Source organism: Helianthus annuus, chromosome 11 (genome assembly GCF_002127325.2).
Source record: "Helianthus annuus cultivar XRQ/B chromosome 11, HanXRQr2.0-SUNRISE, whole genome shotgun sequence".
NCBI classification, from domain to species: Eukaryota; Viridiplantae; Streptophyta; class Magnoliopsida; order Asterales; family Asteraceae; genus Helianthus; species Helianthus annuus.
This window is the reverse complement of record NC_035443.2, coordinates 146,317,916-146,322,937: the sequence shown is the minus strand read 5'-3', so window position 1 is coordinate 146,322,937 and position 5,022 is coordinate 146,317,916. Positions and strand designations below refer to the sequence as shown.

The 5,022-nt window shown below is 39.2% G+C and overlaps 1 long non-coding RNA gene across 1 annotated transcript; it reads left to right on the top strand.

Annotated features, from left to right (window-relative positions):
• The first annotated feature begins 2,413 nt into the window (after positions 1-2,413).
• Positions 2,414-3,535, top strand: LOC118483688. Its single transcript, XR_004871054.1, has 3 exons — positions 2,414-2,615; positions 2,736-2,890; positions 3,120-3,535. It is a non-coding gene; the product is annotated as an uncharacterized LOC118483688 (long non-coding RNA).
• Positions 3,536-5,022: the final 1,487 nt, after the last annotated feature.

The following is a 5,022-nucleotide window of genomic DNA, read 5'->3' as shown; positions in this document are numbered from 1 at the left end:
GTCTAAAGATTCCCTACTGAACTTGTTAACATAATCCCTTAGGGACTCTTGAGGCCCCTGTGTTATCCTGTAAAGGTCACTTGTTAGTTTTTCAAAGCTTCTACTACAAGAAAACTGACTATTAAATAAATTGACTAGGTGAGCAAATGATTTAATCGAATGTGGAGGAACATTTAACAGCCATTTTAAGGCTGATCCTGTCAGAGTAGAACCGAAACCCTTGCACAGGCAAGCTTCCTTGAGCTCCGGAGGGATAGGGTTGATTTCCATCCTCTCCCTATACTGGGCAATATGCTCTTCAGGATCCGTGGTTCCATCGTAAAGCTTCATGTTTGGAGTCTGGAATCTTTTTGGGATTTCAGCATCACAAATAGGACGTATGAACCGAGATATCCTGTGGCTATCCTGGGATACTTCAGGAATTGGCTGAACCACCCCAGGCACACTGGATATCATATCCTTTAGCTTCTGAAGCTCCCTGGATAATGCTGACATTACAGCTGTATCCTGCAAAGATCCAACACTGTTAGCGGCAAAAGTATTATCATTATTAGGTACGTTACCAGTCGGAGGATTCTGCCCATATCCTGAAGCATATCCTGAGCTCCTCACGGTTGACATCCTAACCGAGGAGGGTATTTCAGGAGCACGATTCTGAGGAAGGCTGGGCACAATATTCCCCCTGTTATCTTCAGTATACACAGCTGAACTAAAGTTCAAGGCTCTGGGTTGTCAAGGAGTGACGATATCTTCAGTGGATCTGCTTGAACCAGCTTTTAAGAGTTGTATCTCCCTTAGCAGCATTTGGTTTGTTTCCTGTTGTTGCCTCATTTGTTCCTGCACACTTCCAAACAAGGTTAGAATTTCATCATTTGAAGCTAAAATCGGAGCAGATCCCTGAACATTCCGGGTAGGGATAATATCCTGAGGTTGTGAAGAAGATTGCATCCTTGGAGGAGGTGGTGGAAGCACTGGACCAGTAATAGCAGAAGTCATAGCAGACACAGTAGAAGAGCTCATGCTTGATCTTGAGGCCATTGCAAATAATGTGGCAAAAAGTTTTGAAAACAGAAAACCGATTAATGATTTCACAAAGATTTTTAGTAAAGATAGCACCACTTGCCCCACGGTGGGCGCCAAATTGTTTTGGTTAAAAATTACCGAAGCAATTTAGTGATCAAATTAGTTAAGTGAGGTAGTGTGCTGAAAAGTGTGTTGAAAATATGTTGTTTATGTTGTTTGGAAAAACAGTGTTCAGGATACGGCTCAGGATATTGAGCTGTATCTATGATCAAACGATGAGCAAAAAGTAAAAGGGGTTGACACGAGATGTACGAGGAAAGCCCTTGATCAATCTAGATCGCCGGCACAAAACCTCGGGAGCTGACAATCGCAGCTGCCTAGTTCTTCTTATTACTCCAAACCTCAGGATACAGTGCAGGATATTGACCAGATCGCTAAGTGTTACAATGATTTGTGTGAGAGTACAGGTTGCGAGAGAACAAGTGTGTAAGTGTAGTGAGTGTAGCTGTGATGTCCTATTCGATCCGGTATACCCACCTATTTATAGTAATCAAATACAAACTAAAATTCCTACAAATATGGGATGCTTCCGAATATTCCATTGTTAACGTTGTAGTCCGGGTAATGCGGCTTCAACGTCTTCATTTGAACGACTTGGACCGAGTCTCTTGGAGAAAGAGTCTTTGTAAACGTTGGGCACCTGCACACGTACTCCTGCACTCAACACGTTAGTAATCCTGAGGATACTATTCAGGATATTATAGACATCCTGAATGAGCATCTCAGATATAAGCAGATATCATTTATTCAAGATTTAACCCAAGATATTTCCAAGGATATGAGGAGCTCAGAATTTTACCCATAACAATTGTGTAATTAATGGAAGGGGCGTTATTAGGCATTATTCTCACTACGCCACTTTTGCAAAAACGCCCAATAATGCCCCCATGCTGACTGGACTGCCACATGGCAGAAAACGCCCCAGGGTGAGGGTATTATTCGACAAACGACTACGCATGGTCTAAGGGGGTAAAACCTTTTATAAAAACCATTAATAAATGAATGATTGTAAAGTAAGAATACGTCAGGTGAAAGGGTTCTTCTAGCTTTCTCGGAATAAAATAAAACCCATTATTTTTCAGCTCATCACTATCCCCGTGCCTGTAATTACCCCACCCTCACCATATGGTTAAATTTCTCAATTGAGTAAACTTCCGTTTTGCTCCCTGTGGTTTGGTCACTTTAACGGTTTTGCCCAGGGTCGGTCTAATAGGGTTAAGACCCTAGGCCCAGGCCTAGGGCCACCAAAATTGAAGGGCCACCATTTTTTATTAGGTTTTCTTTATACTAGGCCCATTACTAAAGATGTTAGGCCCAAATGTTACAAATTTTACCCAGCGGCCGTCCATGAACGTGAAACCTCAGAAGACAGAAGCGCGTGGAAGGTATTAATGAATCCTCGATGTTAGCGGGCGTGAAGAATGAGATCGGTATCAGAGAAGTCGCTTGGATTTCCTATATGGAATCAAGCAATCAACACAATGATAATCATGGCATCCCAATGTCTATTGAAATCGAGCAATTGCTGGCAGGTAACAACAGTCTTTTTAACTCTTTTTACATAAACTGAAATCAAATTCGAACCCCCTCAGAAGCTGAAATTGAACCCCTTCAAAAACTGAAATCGTTTTAACATTCTTATATATTGATAGAGGTCGAACCCCCAAACATAAACTCCGACTGGCTTGAACTTGGTTTTGTGGTTGCCGGCTGGCTTGAACTTGGAAGTTGGAACACGTTGGCACTCCGACTCCTTTTTGCGGTTTAATTTTTTGGCTGGTGATTTAATATCGTCGCTCTCACTCAGGTTAGGCATCTTCATTTGTTGATTTTAAGTTGTTGTTTAGGGAATTAGGGCTTATATTTGCTAATCTCAGTTTGTTGTTAGGCATTTAGGGCTTATTTGCTTATTTTAATTTCTTATTTAAGGCTCATCGTTAATCTCTAAAAATAGATTAATACTTTAGCATTTAGGGGTTGGGGAGTTTGTCGCAATGTGGTGCAGGATCCCTAATCCTTTTCTGTTTATGGTAAAGGATGTCCTGGACATTGGGATGCACATGAGAGGCTCTAAAAAATGGAAAAAACTGGTTAATGCCATTGTTCAAATTGGTGCATGGTGTATATGGTAATGGCGAAACGATTTAATTTTTAACCAGAAGGTGAGGGACGTAGAAGACATTAAGGAGGAGATAAAACATCTCGGATACCTCTGGATCAAACATCGAGCAAAAGCCCAAAATTTGGAGTGGGCGCAATGGTGTAATTTTGAAATGTATGGTCTGAACTTGTAGCCTTCTGTCTTGTTTGTTACGGTATTAGTTATGTGGTGATGAGCCAACCAGTTGGTTGGTTTTAGATGAAATAATATATTTGTTGACCTTTTCAAAAAAAAAAGATTAATAGTTTAAAAAAAAACTTCAACTACGTCAATTATAAACTTTTTAGTTTATAATTGCCGGTCCCAAGCCCGGGTAAAGGAGGAGGTTTTTTTCACTAAATATGCTGGAATGACTAATTTTGTAAAAGGGCCTCCACTTTGTTGTTCGCTTAGGGCCTCCGAAAACCTAGGAACGGCCCTGGTTTTCCCCAAACTGTTAGACTAATCTTGCATATTATGCGTAAGTTCGGGTTAAAAGTGACCGACTTACAAAGTTCCGGTAAAAAGTGACCGGGATATAAACTTGGGGGTTTTTTAGATAGTTTTTTTATTCCTAGTTTGAGTCAAATAGGTTACTTGTTGAACAAGTTATTAGGCTTATAAACAATGTTTTAAAAACCGGTTTTTAAATAAAACCGGATTAGGCTAAAAAATGGTTCAACCGGTTGAACCAGGTTGTACCGAGCGGTTCAACCGAGTTGACTAGCTAACTCTATAATTTCATAAATTAGAACATCAACTCAAAAGTTTATCCAAAAATGTATGATTTCATCTTAAAAGATGATCCAAAGGTAAATCCATAATAAAAATAATCCAAAAGATAATAAAAAATCATTCAATTTTCTAACAAGCTCTTTTAAATGAAAGTGTACGACATGTTTAAGCCATTTGAGTATTGAATACATCAACTATTTTCGTTTCATACAAGATTAAATAATAACTTTTAGTTACGAATAATCATAATATATAAAAATTTATGTAAAATAAGTAACATATATAATAAAAATAAGTAACAACCCAAACTAAAATAGCCCAGGGCGGGTACCGGTATACCGGATTTTACCGCCGGTACAAACTTCATGCCGTTTCACTTATTTACCGGGGTGTTTCGTACCGGATTTACATCTGAAAACGGTAATACCGGTATTACCGGCCGGTATTTACCGGTTTTTAAAACATTGCTTATAAATAGAAGAATTTATTTGTAACCCTAATTGTACCAATTATCAATAAACAAGTTTTGATTCAATATCTTCTTTGGTATCCAATTCTAACAAATTGGTATCAGAGCTCTAAGGAGTTCGATCCACGTTCAAGACTGTCGATCTTGGAGTCCGGCAAGAGAGAAGCAATCGTCGAAGGGCTGCGGTTGAGAAGATCTTGCAACGGGTTCTTGTGATCACAGAAGGCGGCGGCAAACGAGACTTGTCGTGCAAGTCTATGAAGAAATCGATAAGGTCAGAATCGGTTTCTTTAGATTGGTTCGTTTTTAAGGTTGCTTTCAAAAAGGAGTAGAAGGATCATCTTCTTTGAGCAGCAAAATACTAAAAGGCGATAAAAGTTTTTTTATTTTTTGAAGAGATTGGAATAGTAACCAATACGATCGAAGAATAAAGGAAGATAAGAACCTGCAATCAATTTTCTTTGAGAAAGGCTGTACGTTGACTTTTGGGTTATCTAAAATTCAAACTGGTGGTTGTTTTTTTAAGCAATCAGGAAGAGACAAGAATTAATTGAAGGTTGTTGTTTTTTGGTTTACTTCCTACTTGAACCAATCG